General features: G+C 45.5%; 1 long non-coding RNA gene across 1 annotated transcript in view; it reads left to right on the top strand.

The window, feature by feature from the left end:
• The window catches only part of LOC130707044 (uncharacterized), a 52,259-nt gene extending 49,134 nt beyond the window's left edge, over positions 1-3,125 (top strand). The window contains exon 4 of the long non-coding RNA XR_009007049.1: positions 2,797-3,125. This is a non-coding gene — a long non-coding RNA (uncharacterized LOC130707044). The remainder of the gene's footprint in view (positions 1-2,796) is intronic.
• The last annotated feature ends 14,267 nt before the right edge of the window (positions 3,126-17,392 follow it).

Here is a 17,392-nt window from a genome sequence, read left to right as displayed (position 1 = left end):
GTCGTTTACAGGCCATTGCAATAATCCAGGCCAGACATCCCTGGTGGCGCAGTGGTTAAGAATCCACCTGCCAATGCAGGGGACACGGGTTTGAGCCCTGGTCTGGGAAGATCCCATAGGCTGCAGAGCAACTCATCCTGTGCACCCAGCTACTGAGCCTGTGCTCCAGAGCCCACAAGCCACAACTACTGAGCCCGTGTGCCACAACTACTGAAGCCTGCGCACCTAGAGCCTGTGCTCCACAACAAGAGAAGCCACTGCAATGAGAAGTCCATGCACCACAAGGAAGAGTAACCCCTGCTCGCTGCAACTAGAGAAAGCCCACACATGGCAAGGAAGACCCAACGCAGCCATAAATAAATAAATAAATAAATAAATAAATGTTAAAAACTGAAAAAAAATCTATAAAAAATTAATTAATTAAAAAAATAATAATCCAGGCAAAAGATGTCAAGGGCCTGGAAATATGCCAGAGGAGGGCTAGTAAGCACTGAGCGATGGCCCCTCCAGCCGCTCTTGTGTGTTTTGGAAGCCATGTGGGAGAGGGTGATGGACCTGGAGCCAGCAATTCTGTGTCCAGCACCACTTTACATGACAGAATGCTGTGAGTCCCTAACTTGCTGGGAGCCTCCTATGCCCCCAGGCTTAACATCCATCATCTCTGGCCAAGATCCCAACAATCCTGTGGAGCTATTCCCCCTCCCCAACCATTCTACGAAGGCTTAGAGAGGTTAGGCAGCTCCCATGAAGGGTCATTGCTACGTGGTTGGTCAGGAATTCAGAACCAGAGTGAGGTGTCTGCAAAGCCAGGACTTGCTCTGCTCTATTCCCCTCACACGCTGCCCAGCAGGTTTGTCTGGACATTGTCCAGAGCCCAGAGGCTATGACAGCAACATCTTTGGGAGTTGACCCAGCAGAGAATTAATATGGACTTTGGGAGAGAGAAAAAGAACTGAGGGTAAACTATCCAAGAGGCCAAGCTGAAATGTGTGTTCGAGTATGTGTATTTGGTTTGGCAAAGCCCTGCTACCTTTCTCTCAGAAAAGAAGAAAAATTCCAAGTGCATTTACATGTTAGAACACAAATGCCAAAGCAAGGGTAAGTATTGTTGTTTGGGATCCACTGGCTACAAGAAGTCTGAAGGGGAAACCAGGCTGGAGAGGATCCTTCTGGAAGGGCCCCAGATGTCCTGGCCTGGGAGCTCCTGTACCCAGCTCTGCTCTTTCTTTTCTCCTTCATCAGCTTTGAGGAAGTTTTAGAAAACACTCCCATGGCCCTAAAAGTCCTACCCAGAGACTCAAGCACCCCTTTGAAGTCAGTTATTCTCAAAGTATGGTCCTCAGACCAGCAGCAGCTCCATCACCTGGGAACTTATTAGACATACAAATTCTCAGACCCCACACAAGCATCCTGAATCAGAAACCAGGGGGTAGTACAGGGCCAGCACTCTGTTTAACCAAGTCCACTAGGGGGATTCTGATGTGAGCCCAAGTTTGAGAACCCCTGCAATAAGTGATAATGTGACAGCGTGAATGTTTTATTGATGCTTTAATGAATCTCATGTATTTTTCCTGTGATGTCCTGGGCTTCTTCCAAATGAATAAAGACTTTCTGCAACATCACTTTGGGTCCAGCAGAATCCCAATGTGGCCAGTCAAAGAGTGGGCATGGGCAGGTAGACCAATGGTCGGTTCAAATTCAAATTCAAATTCCATGCTGGCTTGTTTTGTTTTGCTTTGATGTTGCTTGATCTGAACTCCGCTTCAGTGGCACCTCCTCAAGGAAGCCTTCCCAGCTTTCCCAGGCTAGGTTAGAGGCTCCTGTCATATTTTCCCAGAAGTACCCCAAGTTCCGGCTCATCCTCCTGGTGCTCATCCATCAGTCTGTGTCACAATCACCTGTTTAATAAATAGTCCTTTTCTTCCACTTCACTCCAAGTGCAGTGAGGGCAGAGCCTGTGGGTTTCCTGTTCATCCTCCCATTCCTGTGGTAGAGCAGAGGGATACACAGTAAATATGTGTTTAATTAATGGAACACCGAGCTCACATATATGCCTTGTATAGTGGTTCCCTCAGGCTTGATTGTTTCTCCCCAGCTCTACCTGTGGCTTTCTTTATCTTCTCATTCCAACCTTACCTACCCAGTCACCATCATCAGACCACCCAATCCAGCCCAGCCCAGCTGGTCTCTACCATCCCTCTGCTTTGTCTTCAACAGAGCACTTAATCACTATTTGACAGTCTATTTATTTTATGTTCTGACCCCCGAGTACCCACCCCCTGAGAATACAAGTTCCAAAGTCAGGGGTTGGTTTATCTAGCTCAACTGTGTACCCTCTGCACATCAGATTCCCTCAGTAAGTGATTTTCAAATGATGCATGACTTTTTACTGACTCATTTACTCACTCAGACATCTTCTATGTATGATCATTTATATATGGAGAAAGCTAAACCCAAGAGGAGAGCCAGTTGCCCAGGTCACACAGCTAGTGGGGAGCAGAACTGAGCTAGAATCTATGACTTCTGGCTTTCAAGCCCATCTTCTTTCTACCACATCACTTACCTCTTTGCTTGACTAAAAAGTTTGGTATTTTTCTTGGAAGTTGTGTGGAGCCATTGAATTCTTGAACTTCAAGGAAGTAGCAGAATGGGTGCTGTTTTACTATATAAGGTAGGTCTCTCTCTCCTCCTCTTGCCAAACTGACTAGTCTTATTTCAAAGGCATCTGCTTTTCCATCTATGGGTCATGAAGTCACTGCCACACACCATAAATCCATCATTGACATTTTCTTGCAGCTGTGTTAATTGACAGCTCTGAATCACCAGTGCTGTGAAGATGCCAGAAGGGCCGGTGCCGTCAAACCGTATCAGCTGGAGACGGCCTACGATTGCCGATGGCTGCATTAATGTACCTGTGCTGCGGCAGAGGTCCCTCCACCCTGCCTGGCGGCTGCAGAGACAAATCCAGAGGAGATGAAGGGGTGTCACTCCAGGAGACAGGTGATTTACGTCAGAGGATTAAACCTGTCCCTGTATCAAGTTCAAGCTTTGCTCAATCAAGCCAGAACCCCATCAGCTTTAGAGAAAGCCTCTGTGCTGGAACTTTGGACCAAGAGGGAGGAGAAGTGGGGATATATGTATATGTATAGCTAATTCACTTTGTTATACAGCAGAAACTAAGACACCATTGTAAAGCAATTATCCTCCAATAAAGGTGTTAAAAAAAAAAAAGTACCCACGTTCATTGAAGTATCTTTGATAATGGCAAAAACAAGTAGGGAATTGTAGTATCAACTCTGGTACTTTCCACAGGAATATTATGCACCTACTAGAATCTGAGTTAAAAATAGGTAGACATAACTGGATTCTTATAATAAATTGGTTAGAAAATTATGTAACAAAATGTAAAGTGCCAGATGAACCTATTTTTGTTTTAGTAAAGACTAGATGGATTGACGGATGAATAAATAGAAGGATCATAGGCAGATATGGAGGAAAGTAGGTATATAGTTAGATGGACAGACAGATGGATAAGAGAGACATAAAAGAAAGACTGGAAAGACCTACACCAGTATATTAGCAGTGGTTATATATGGATGGGGGGATTAAGAGTAATTTTTTAAATTGCTAACCTTTGGTTCCTGATTATTAAAGAATAAATTTACATTGCTTTTGTCAACACATAGTTATCAATACCAACAATTCTAGTATTCAGAGTCAAGAGTTTATCTTTGACTTATGTTTCCTCTTTATTCTGAGTGGATGTTCGTATCATCCATCCATCCATCCATCCATGGAGGAGGTAGAATCTATTTGGACTTCAGGATGGCACTTAAACAATATCCCATATTATCTTCAGATCCATTTCATGTCTTTTCATGACTCTGCGTTGTTTTTGGTTTTTATTCCTTCTGTAGACCTGGGAGCCCCTGTCTACACTCTGCCTTGCCACCCCTTGTTTTCCTGGTCAGTTCCTTCTCACGCTCCATGACCTTCTTCAGATCTCGCCACTACCCCTTCCCTCTGTCGGTGCTTCCATCCCCTCCATCTACCACCTGGGTTCTCCCATTACACGTGTCTTACTCTGTTTGGAACTTTCCAATCTGTATAGTTGTTATACATGTGCTTTGCTGGCAGACTCTGTGCTCACTGACGCTCCATCTCACTTCCACCTTCAGGACCTCATTGCCTAATAAAAGCTCTTCTGCTTCTCCTGCAAGTATGTTCCCATCAGCCTAAAAGGAAACTTGGCTAACAACCTTGATGCCATTCACTTAATCAACAGGCATTTACTGAACATCTACTGTATGTCAATTACAGAGATTAACAAGGTACTCTCCCTCCAGAGGCTCGCAGCCAGGTAGGGAAGGCAGACACGGGCACATGAAAAAGACCAAAAGCTTCTGCCAGAGGATGTCAATGTCCTATAACAGCCTAGACAGTGAGTCTTCTTGGAGTTCAAGAGACTCCTGCCAGCTGTGTGGACAGGGAAAGACTCCCCAGGGGAGTTAGGGTTAGAGTAGCGACTTCAGAGAAGAGAAAGATTCAGACAAACAGGATGGGGAGGACATTTCAGGTGAAGGAAATAGTGTGGCAAAGGTGCAGAGGTGGTGGGCTCCTGGTTTGTTCATGGGGCGTACAGACTATGGGAATGGGAAGGCATCAGACTTAATGGGGGCCACATCTAGCTGATATCACACAGAAGCTGTGTGGTTTCTCTGAGCCTCAATTTCCTCACCTGTAAACTGAATTTTATTTTACCTGCTTTATCTGCCTCACAGGGAAGTTGGGAGAATCGAATAAAACCATTACATGGTGTGTGGAAGCCCTTGGTAAATTGTAATGCAGTATGCTCATGGAAGTCAAGGAATAATGAAAGTCAATAATACAGCTAGAAAAAAGGAAATGCTGAAGTATGTTGGAAATATTTAAGGCAGGATTTGGGCATAGGCCTTCAAGATTCTGAATTTGTTTTTGTTTTTAGATCTCATGATCCCCCAGTATCACTTCTGTGATTCCTTCCTCACTGATCTAGCCCCTCCACCCCAATCTGGGTTAGGTGTCTACCCCTGTGTTCCTAATCCCACTTACTGGTAAAACAGCCTGTTAATTTCTGTTACTGCATCTGTCTCCCCAATCAGGCTGGGAGTTCACTGATGGCAGATACCATTCCTTATTCATTTTATGTCCTCAGCGCAGGGCACCTAGTGGTCAACCAGTAGATGTGTACTAATGATGACTCTCCTAATGGCTACGATGCATGGAGCTCTTATCAAGTGGCAATCATTTTGCTAAGCACGTATCAAGGATTTGCTCATCCCCGCAACAACCCTGTGAAACAGGTCTTATTCCCATTTTACAGATAGAAACAGTGAGTATTGGGAAGCAAAATAACTCAGTTTCATTTGCCCAATCCATAAGCATTGGAGTCAGCATTTAAGCTGAGGCAGTTAAGCTTCAGAGTGCTACACCTTTCCTGTGAATTCATTCACTCATTCATTCCACCAATAATGATCATGTGTCTACCATGTGCCAGGAAACAGTCCAGGCAGGAATATGTCTGGAAGAAGTAATAAACAGGATCTCAGATCATCCTATACTAGGTGAAAAATGTGAAACAGATGTGGGACCAAAGTAAAGAGCATCCCAGAGGTGTGGACAACTTGGCTGTGGGTAGGGATGGAGGAAGCCTCCCCTAGAGGAGAAAGGGAGACAAGGGCATTCTGTCCAGGCAGAGGAAAGGTCAAGTGCAAGGACACAAAGGTGGGAAGCAGCAGGTCTGGTATGGCTGTTGCAATCAGTCTTCTTGACTAGACAGTGTGCTTCTTGAGGGTAGGAACCTTGTCTTGAACACCTCCATTTCCATAACCATGCACAGTGCCTGGAGCTAGGCACCCCAAAGCAGTGAAAGTTTGGTGAATGAATGATATGGTTTCTACATTTTTAAAAGAAGAGCAAACTTCAGATTTCGGGAGGACATGGGAAGGCTGAATGGAAAGATGACCCCAACTTCCAAGGGGCAGCCAAGGATGACCAGAAGTTAGAGAATTCATATGTTTACCAAGAACCTCTTTGCTTGGCTCAAAATATCCCCAGGATCCCACCTCAAACCTACTCTCCTGCTAACAAAAAGTGAAAACAAGCCCTGGCTAGGGTACTGTGGCTTTCACAAGTTGCTAGGATATCAATATATTTACCCACAACCACAGACCTACGGCTCAAGAACAGCCCACTGGTCCTCACATGAGACAAGATCATGAGGATTCAATCTACACGAGATCCTGAGGGGGCTTTGAAATCAGCCAGGGAGTTGATAATTGCTCGGAGATACCACAGCTGAAGTTTATCTCCAGGTTTTTCTGTAATAAGCTTTCTTGTTGTTGTTAAGTTGATTTGCTCTGGCTTCCTCTGGGGTTTCAAATTCAGTTGTGATTTGCACCTGCTTTTTTTGAACCTTCCAAAACTTATGAGGGGGAGAAAGGAGTCATATTGTTCCACTCCACAGGCCCTGGGCTTCCAACACATGGCAGCTTAGGTCTAGAGGCTCTCGGGGGAAACAAGACATTTGGGTGTGGGGCCCTTTAGGTAAATGTGCAGGAAATGTGTCCTAGAGCAGGTTGAAATCCTGGTCTGAGTGCCAAACACTAGAAGACCCCTGCTTCTGCAATGATTTCAGGGCGGGGGTGGGAAGGACAGTCTTTGTCAAACTGAGGGACACAGGGCTACTCAAGACCTATACCAGGACCAAGCGCTTAGCTTTCACCTGCCTCAAAGGCAAACCAATTTGATCGCAGCCAGGGAAGGCAAAATGGACTCACTCCCCGATTTTAAAAACTCTTCCAAATTATTACATTCTCTAAACAAACAAAACAAAACTCTGCTATTTCAACTCTGTCCTTTTCTTTTTTTTTTTTATTAATTAATTAATTTATTTATGGCTGTGTTGGGTCTTCGCTTCCGTGCGAGGGCCCTCTCCAGCTGCGGCGAGCGGGGGCCACTCCTCATCGCGGTGCGCGGGCCTCATCGCGGCCTCTCGTTGCAGAGCAGAGGCTCCAGACGCGCAGACTCAGTAGTTGTGGCGCACGGGCTCAGCCGCTCCGCGGCATGTGGGATCCTCCCAGACCAGGGCTCGAACCTGCGTCCCCTGCACTGGCAGGCAGACTCTCAACCACTGCGCCACCAGCTGTCCTTTTCTAAAAGAGCTGCAACCTTCTCTTGGCATCACTGTCACCCAGTATTTTTTGAGGTCCTTTTCATGTCAACCCCTGAGCTACAAAGGCCAACGCTGGATCCTGACTATCATAGTTGGGTGCTAATTCACAAACATGCCCCGTGCCACATTCCCATAGAGACTGGGGGAAAGGATCTTCTCTTTGGCTGAAGTTATTACTTCAACGGGCAAGTGATCTTTTATCCAATTATTGGCAGCAAGGACAGCTTAATAGCTACACTTCTAAAACTCTGTTTTGGGCTGACAACTACAAAAATGTAATTGTCTCATAGCCCATAACCCTTACAATGGCTCAGTTTTTGTTTCTTGTTTTTTTTTTAAACTTTGGGTTTATTTATTTATTTATTTATTTATTTATTTATGGCTGTGTTGGGTCTTAGTTTCTGTGCTAGGGCTTTCTCTAGTTGCGGCAAGTGGGGGCCACTCTTCTTTGCGGTGCGCGGGCCTCACATTATCGTGGCCTCTCTTGTTGCGGAGCACAGGCTCCAGACGCGCAGGCTCAGTAATTGTGGCTCACGGGCCCAGTTGCTCCGCGGCATGTGGGATCTTCCCAGACCAGGGCTCGAACCCGTGTCCCCTGCATTGGCAGGCAGATTCTCAACCACTGTGCCACCAGGGAAGCCCTGGCTCAGTTTTTTATGGTAATTTTAGTGACATAATTTGCAACTAATTCAACCTAAAAAATCTTAATGACAAGTTATATTGCTCAAAACTGCATGTTCTGTAGTATATTATTAAAATCTTTTCTGCAGTTCTACAGTTCTAGTGAACAACTTGCAACCCCTGCTTTAAAAAGTCTTCAGTTTAAATCATACTGACTATATTCAATGGCATATATTAGCTTTTCCCAGAGCTTCCTTTGCCAAAACACAGTTCCATGAGAAGAACATTTGTGTGGGGAGTTCTATAGTCTAAATCTGTGATTGGTTCTGACCATGAAGCTGCACAGAATCAAATGGATAGTAGAAATCATGAGGGTCCTTATGGTCTGCCGATATGTATTCCTGGGCCACCCCAATTTTGACATTTATAATAATTTTATTTTTTGAACCTTCCTGAATTTTGTTTCATGCTCAGATTTTAACATTAAGAATATTTCTTATAAAGAAATACACAAATGTATGACATTTTTTAAAATCACCACTGGCTCTTCCATCCTCTTTCCCCCATCAGAGCTTGAAATGAGCCTTTTTATGTTTCATTGATTGTTGAATTTAAGACATAATAACTGACTTCAAAATGGTCATGGAGAAAGGGCAGGAGGAAGTCATTTTCTGTGTTTCTGCTTTTGCATGGAGAAATTGGAGAAATAGAATATGCTCATAGAAACTCGGGCCTGCTGTAGACATGCTTTGTTCATTCACGTGCTAAACAAATGTCTATTAATTGTACAAGTATAAATAACGTGACAGGTCCACAGGGCAAATCAAAAATTCTTCACGATCGGTCTTCTACCTACTTCCCAGCTATTACTTCCTTACAGGAACCCTCTGTTCCAGCCCAGCTGGTGTCTTCCAGTGGTGGACATGTCTTCTGCATCACCACCTCTGCCTACCTCTGCCTTTGGTAGGAAGCCTTCTCCTCAGCCATCCACCCAGGACTCTCTGCCTCCTTTATATGTATTCACTTATTCAATCACTTATTCATTCATTCCATTATATATATATGTAATATACGAATCCACCTCCACACCCACCATCCACAAGCATATCGAATATCTGCGTCCACATTCATCATCCACATTCACATCCGCATCTATATCCTCATCCACATCCAACTTCTACACCCGTATCCAACATCCAATGTCCACATCCACACCCACATCCATATCTGTATCTATTCTATATTTATATCATCACCCAGGTACTATCACTGGTTTTCAGGTCTCATCATTTGCCTCATTTTGATTTGTTTATTTTTAAAGTGGATATCTTTCCTCTCCTATTAGACCATGAGCTCCTTAGAGATAGCAATATTGTTTTCTGAATTTTGCATCTTACACTGACGTACAGTAGGTCCTCAAGGTATAGATTTTGTTGAGGGAAAGACAGCACTCATCAAACACACCCCCAGTGTCATTGTTCTGGACAATTCAGTCACACCATCTCATTTAATCCTCGTTACCTTCTGACCTTGTCTCCTTCACTGTGCTCCAGCCACACTGGTCTATTTTTAATGACTTAAATATACAAGCTTGTTCAACCTCTGACTTTTGCACTGGTTATCCGTTTGCCTGGAATACTTAACCCCTACCCAGATCCTTCCATGGTTGGCTTTTTCTCTCCATTCTTATTTAAGCTCCAAAGTCACCTACTCTGAGAGTCTCACCCTGACCACCTTAATCAAGGAACCCAACCCGATCCCCCCACAGGGTTATTCTATATTCCAGTATCCTCTTTCATTCTCCCCATAATGCTTATCAACACCTGAAATTAGCTTATGGATTCATTTACTTATTATCTGTCTCCCCACACCCCCTGCCCCTTCCCCAACTAAAATGTAAGCCCCATGAGGGCAGGGGTTATCCTGTCCTGTCTGTGGCTATATTTACAGCCTAGAATAGTGCCTGACACATAGTAGGTGCTCAATTATCATCCAGTGAGAAAATAACCTTGAGTGGATACCAGTTTTGGAGATGTGGAAACTGAGGCTATGGATGTGGAGTGACATGTCTCCTGTCAGCAACTTGTAATTGACAAATCTGAGATCCAAAGCCCTCCTCAAAACCCAGGCCTCTCATGCTACAGGAAACTGCTGCTCCATGGACACAGGTGGATACATTAATGGAAACACGATGCTTCACCTGCTTTGATCAGATCTTCTATGTTTCTCTTGTGTCCTTGTCTATTTTGAAATTATAGACAAGTAGGTATGTGGGTTTCTAATTTCAGAAAGTTTTATTCATCAGTGTAATAACAATAATAGTTTCTGTGTTTGCTAATATGCTAAGGTCTTTGTATATGCTAATCTTACCTAATTACCGTAACAACCCTATAAGGAGGGTAATTTTTTCTCCATTTTTATGCATGAGGAAAATACAGCTCAAGAACATGAAATATCTTACCTAAAGTTAGTGGTATTGAGACTAGAATCAGAAGATACTAACAGAGTAACATGAGAAGTGATGGATAAAAGGCTAAGGGAACCAAGATTCATCTCCTTGCTGCCAAAGCCTATATTTCTAACTCTCCTGCTAGCCTCAGGACTCTCTAAAAGGCAAGCTCTGAGCTGGGTACCAAGGATATAAAGACTCACTCTCTGACCACAACAAGCTCTCAGTCTAAAAAAGGAAGACCTGGTTTGAACAAGAAAGGAACCACTGTATGGGATGGGGGTGAGGAGCAGACAGAGGAGGGCTGTGCCAGTGCTGGGTCCTGCACACGTGAATGGGGTAAGTATAGACACAACTGAACTTCAAGTTCTTTAGTGTCACACCAGGGCTATAGCAGGAGAAGACCACTTGGAAATTCCATTTCAGTGGTGTTGCCAGCAGGAGAGAGCCTGCTCAAGAATGGGGCTGGAGAAGCATATGGATGAAGGGACCACACAGCCCTGGAGCGTGGTCAGAGTTGGCTCAGGGCAGCAGGGTGACTACAGTGGTCCCTAGATCCACTGACCTACTTCCCCTCATGGCCTCACACCAGTCACTCTGACTCATCGCCCCTTGGCGGCTGGAAACCCACAGCAACCCAGTATTGTCCCTGGGCCACTCGGTTTTGGTTTCATTTTCTGCCACGGAGTATGGTCACCATGTATGTTAAGATTACAAATTTCCTTGATACCTCCAAAGCTTCTTGCAGAATGAAAAAGAAGTGGTCTTGTGACAATGTGGTCACCTCATTGAAGGTTACACAGCTGACCAGAGGGACAAGGCCTTCCTTAACAGGATGAGGTCTAATTGGCCTCTTAAGCCAGCAGGCCCAATACCTGAAAGAAAGTTGTCTTGGTCAGCGTTCCAGCAAGAACGGAAGGCATGCTCAAACGGGGTCATTTGGGGGACGTTTAATGAAAGGACCATTACTTAGGTGCAAAGGAAACCAATAGGAGATGGTATGAAGGAAACCTTGGGGCCTGCAAAGGTGGGAAAGCCATTAACATCACGGGTCTTAAAGGACAAGAAGAGGGAGAAGTTCCTGCAACCAGAAGTGGGTAGTTATAGGGAGAGGGCCTCCAGAGAAGAGGCCACCTTTGATAAAGGAAATCAGCTGGGCCCCAGAAACCCTGAAAGGAAGGAGCCAAGGAGAACAAATGCCCCAATCTACTCTCCGGACCTCCTGCTGATGCCTCCCATAGGCTGGAGTCAACTGGAAACTAGAAGGCCAGGGGGACTTCCCTGGTGGCACAGTGGTTAAGAATCCACCTTCCAATGCAGGGGACACAGGTTCGAGCCCTGATCCGGGAAGATCCCACATGCCGCAGAACAACTAAGCCCATGCACCACAACTACTGAGCCTATGCTCTAGAGCCCATGAGTCACAACTACTGAAGCCCCCATGCCTAGAGCCTGTGCTCCACAGCAAAAGAAGCCACTGAAATGAGAAGCCCGCGCACCACAACGAAGAGTAGCCCCTGCTCGCTGCAACTAGAGATAGCCCGTGCACCACAACGAAGACCCAACACAGCCAATAAATAAATAAATAAATAAATTAGAGGGCCAGGGAGCTCATTGACATGGTCCATGTAGGTCAGCCTCTTGGGGTGCAGAAGGGTGAGAGGGACCTGGAGGACATGGACACTTACCAGCACAATGGTTATGGCTGGTTGAGAATAACTATACCACGGGTGATGATTTTGGCAGATGGCTGCCATCGACTACATGATGTATACCTAGTGCTTTGAAAGCTCTTTCATGGACTAACTCATCTGATCTTCACAGAAAGCCCATGAGGTAAGCACTATCCTGATCCCATTTTACAGACTGAGAAACTAGAGAATACAGAGCCACTGGCTTGTAAATAGAGGAGGGTGGACTCGAACCCAGATGACCGTGATTACAGATCCAGTGTTCTTCGTCTACCGGACCAGCCCATCTTACCCAAAATGAAAATAGATGATTTAGGTAGTAAAGCAATGCCAAAATGGAGGGAGTGACTGAAATATAAGCTGCAAGACAAGAATGAGATGTTTCCATAAGCTTTATTTGACTTAAGTGAGACTGAATATACACATTCCATTTAAGAGATATTAAAATAGAAACCAAGAGAAAAGGGAGAGAGAGAAAGAGAGAGAGAGAGAAACTGGCCCCAGAAAAAAAGAGAGAGAGAGAAAGAGAATGCCAATTGCATATAGGATACAGGCCAAATGTCTAATTATAGCTGATAAGGCCCCTTATGATCTGTACCTTGCCCTGACTCATCTTTCCCCATTCCCTGTGGGGCACTGTGTCCCAGCCAAACTAAATTTTATTTAGTCCTCTAAATAACCCTCAGGTCTTTGTCCATGTTGTCCCTTCTGCCTGAAACACTTTCCCCTGCTTTGTATTCACTCATCTTAAACCCTATTTATCTATCAGGCCCTAGCTTTGTCTTTTCTTTCATCTTTCTTCCTTCTCTCCCTCTCTCTTTCCTCCCTCCAACACATATTTATTGGACACAGTACATGCAGATACAGTGGTAGGTGTTGCTGACATTGGTCAGCATTGGCCCCTCCCTCATGGAGTTTCTACGAGAAAACCTTCCCTTCGTTCTCAAGTCTGGGTTGGGGGCCTCTCCTGGGTGTTTTCTCAGCAGGCTGAGCTGATCCTATTATAGTCTTTTTATTCTGCATTCTAGAACCTTGGTTCTGTCTCCTCTACTAGACCATGGGCTCCATGGTGGTAGGACTCTGCCTGTGTGGGTATTAGTTTCCTATTGTTGCTGTAACAAATTACTACAAACTCAGTGGCTTAAAGCACCCAAATTAATGATCATATGAGTTCTAGAGTCAAAAGTCCAACACAGCCCTCACTGGGCTAAAATCAAGTTGTGTGGAGTCTGTGTTCCTTTCCAGAGGCTCTAGGGCAGAACCTGTGTCCTTGCCTTTTCCAACTGGAGGCTGCCTGCATCCCTTGGCTCATGGTCCCTTCCTCCATCTTCAAAGCCATCGGTGGCTGGTGGAGTCTTCCTCACATTGTGTCACTCTGACACTGACTCTTTTGCCTCCTCTTCTATCTTTTAAGGACCCTTGTGATTATATTGGGCCTACCTGGATAGTCCTGTCTAATGTTCCTATCTTAAAGTCAGCTGATTAGCAACCTTAATTCCATCTGCAATCTCAGTTTCCTTTGCCATGTAACATAACATACTCACAGGTTCTAGGGATGAAGTCGTGGGCATCTTTGAGAAGCCATTATTCTGCCAGCCACACTGTGTATCCCCAAATGCTAGTCCAAGGGCAAAAGTAGAATATCTCGGTATGCAGGTAGGTTTGTTTGTGTGTAGAACATATAGACTCTCTCTATGTGTCTAAGGCTTGTGTCTATGTGTGTGACATGTATATGTATGCTGGGTGTTCACATGGGTGGATGTGTTTGTGTGTGGTTCAGGGGCATACACTGCCTGACCTCATTAGCTGTGGTCAGTATGTATGTGTTGGAAGGTAGGAGGACCACCCAAAGGGGGAAATATAAAGATGAACCAGGCAACCAAATACTATTTTCCTGACAATTCAAGTTGTGAAACATTTAGTTTATCCTCCATACGTATACTTGTGTTTAGAGACCTGGATTTCTGTGTTCTATGCTCACATGTGCTGGTTATCACATTCACAGTGAAGGTAGCATCATACCTGAGCCAAGCAGCCCCTCTAGAAAGGCCTGTATGAGTCAGCATACAGCTCAGAGGCACATTCAGTGCTGCCAGCAATGAGAAGATCAATCAAATTATTGTTTCCCATCTTTCCTGGGAGAGTAACAGCTTCTGATAAGGAATCCTTATCAAATCGCCAGCCCATCCCTTACCGCAAATCCGAGAACAGCCGATCCTGGCAGAGCCCTTAGGGATCTGGCCCATACCCTTCACTTTATAGGTGGGACAGGGCCAATGAGTGGGCAGCTTGTGCAGGTTCATACAGCCATCCGGAGACAGGACAAGAATGGGGACCGCTACTGCAATTAAGATCTTTATGAGGTGACTGTCAGGTCCTTGAGGATAGGGGCTCTGCATTAAGTGCTCCTATAGCATCAGGATGCCTTAGAACTTTCTGCTTCCCAGGTCTTCATGTTTCTAAGAGATAAAACCCAGGGAACGTGTTTATAGACACAGCCTCTTTATTCTCAAGAGATGCTTCTACTCAGAATCTGTCAGATTTTTCACGTAGGAATCTGGGCTGGACAATCTAAAACTCTCAAGGGATGTTTTTCTGCCCTTTCCCTTAAAGCTTAGACTGAAGCCAGACCCAAGCTATAGCTTCCCTGCTCAGAGTTTCCAGGCCCTATTCTGACCCTGCTCAGCCTTCCCAAGCAAACGTACCTTCTCCACGTATTCAATCAACAATATTTGGGTGTCCCTACTGAGTGTAGTCTCTATGCTAGATGTCAGGTACATTGCAGTGAACAGACAGATGTGGATTCCTGACCTCAAGGAGCCTGTGATCAAAGAACTTCCAGGTCAAAAGTAACCGCAGTCAGTTCCAAAGTCGTTTCATTTCGAAAAGAAGAGAAGAGAGAAAAAGAGAAACACCTCCAATCAGAGTGGAAGTGGGCAGGAAGAAAAGACATCATGAGAGCAAAAATAAAAGACAGTCAGAGGCACACCAAGACCCAGAGGGAGGAAGAGAGGAAGATGTAGTAAAATATCTAGAAACACAGAAGCAGAGACAGGGCCAAGGAGTCTCCCTACCACAAAGACCTCTTCTCCATCTGCAGAGGATCCCAAGAAAGGGTCTTGCCTCCATGATGCACAATCCCTGTGCATCTCCCTGCCATGCTCAAGAAGAAGGAGGCTGAGATGCAAGGAGACCCTCCCTGGAAACTCTGCTGTATTCCAAGGAGCCTTGGGGGAGGGTTCAAGAGTGTATGATCCAACCTTACCATAGGGCTGCTCTGAGCTCCCCTCCTCCGTGGAGCCTTTCCCAGCATCCCTGAACAGAAACTGCTGTCCCTCCAGTGGAGAAGGAAAGCAAACCATTTGCTCCACATGGAGCCTCAACTTACGCTATCTCGTCCTGTTATCTGTGGTAGCATATGCTATGTTGTGACATAGGCAAAGTACAGCAAGCACTCTATAAGTGAATGACCTTTCCCTCTAAGGCTGAGAACAGAAACCACTCATTTGTTCTCATTTATTCAACCAATATTTTTTGAGCACCTATAGTAGACACTGTACTGGGTGCATGTTTGCATCCCTAGGCTTGACCACATTGCAGGTGCCTACAGTCCTGTAGTGTGAACAAGCAAGGATGCAGATCCCTCCTTTATAGACAAGGGAACTGAGGCACAGAGAAAGTAAGGGCCCCAGATAATTGCAAGACTCAGACGTTCCTGGAACTAACCTTCAGCTCTCTCACTTCCCTACCCCTAGCCCAGCTCTATCCATCCTGCATGTGCAGCCTGACTTTGAGCTCAACAGACTTCCTGGTCCTCAGGCTGAGGCTGGGATTAGGCAGGTCCCAGAAGGGAACCTCCCACACAGAGTCAAGAGACGCTGTCTTCTAAGACAAGTATGCTATTTAACTCATCTTTGTATCCTCATCACCTAACTCCAATCCCTGGCACATAGTAGGTTCTCTGAAAAGTGAATTGAATAAATGAATTAAACTTTGTAGTTTTGACGTTTCAGATCCTAGAATCTTTCCTGCCTCATTCAAGTCTTAGCAGAGGAGACACTGCCCTCAGCCTCATAGCCTCTTTGCTGCCCTATTCCTGGATAAAACATGTACCATCAGTCAAAAGCAGTATCATCCTTGAGGCATGATGGGATTTCCTCATGTGTGAAAGAAGCCAAGTCAGGGCAATATCAGAGCTGGGGGAGCAGGACCTTGAGCCAGGGTGGCCCCAGTTCAATTCCTCCTGTTGTTAGGGATGTGGCAAATTCAGGCTTGGAAGGTGGGGCAGGAGGGATCAAGATGATAACGGCGTATAGCAGCAAGAGGTCCTAGACAGAGCATGGTACCTGAAGTTAGATGGGATCCAAGATGATTTCTCCTTTATTCTGAAGGGAAAACCCTGCAGGGGATACAGTTTGAAGCCTATGGCAGCAGCCTCTGCCCTGTTCCATTCAAAGTCTTGGTCTCCCCCAGACCTGGATCAAAGCTTTGTCCAGGGTCTTCCAAGCAATGCTGGAAGCCATGTTTTCACCCTCATCACCACAAGTACATCCCGGGGCAGGGGGTCTGTGCTGAAATGGACTTAATAACAACTCCATGGTCATCTCAGGCTGCCATGCAGAATACCATAGACTTAAACAACAGGAATTTATTTCTCACAGTTCTGATGGCTCAAAGTCTAAGATTAAGGTTCCCCAGTGAGGGCTTTCTTCCTAGTTTGCAGCCAGCCAGCCACCCTCTCACTGGGCCCTCACATGGTGGAGAAAAAAGAGAGCAAGCAAGCTCTCTGGTGTCTCTACCTATAAGCACACTAATCCCATCAGGAGGGTCCCATCCTCATGACCTCATCTAACTTAATTACCTCCCAATGGCTCTGTCTCCAAATACTATCACATTGGAGGTTAGGTCTTCAGCATATACATTTGGGTCATGGGGACGGGGGGAACAATTCAGTCCATAAAATCTTTCCACACCCATCCCTGGTCCCTCCCATAGGCCAGACTCTGTCCTAAATAGAAGGGATATAAAGGTAGGAAGGACTCACATCTTGCCCTCCAGGGACTCACAGTCCTTGTAAGGGCAGGGGATGGGGGATGGGGAGTACAGGTGAGAACAGGCTAAGGCAAAAATACAGTGTAAAGATGTGTACAGACTGCTTTGGAAACACTTGAGAAGGAGCAACAGACATTCTTAGGGGTATCTGGGAAGATTTCACAGAGGAGCTAATGTATGAATCGGGCCTTCAAGGTTTAACGGATTTTGCCAGTTAGACAAGGGGCAGAAGAGTACTCCAAGACAGGGAGCAGCATGAAGTATGCAAGAGCATGGTGTGTACTGGGGGGACAAGCCAGCCATGTGGATGGGTGGGTGGATGTGGGCATTGAACAGCACAACAAGCCTGGAGAGAAGGCTGGAACC

This window comes from Balaenoptera acutorostrata, chromosome 1 (genome assembly GCF_949987535.1).
Source record: "Balaenoptera acutorostrata chromosome 1, mBalAcu1.1, whole genome shotgun sequence".
Classification (NCBI taxonomy): domain Eukaryota; kingdom Metazoa; phylum Chordata; class Mammalia; order Artiodactyla; family Balaenopteridae; genus Balaenoptera; species Balaenoptera acutorostrata.
This window is presented reverse-complemented; position numbering and strand designations above follow the sequence as displayed.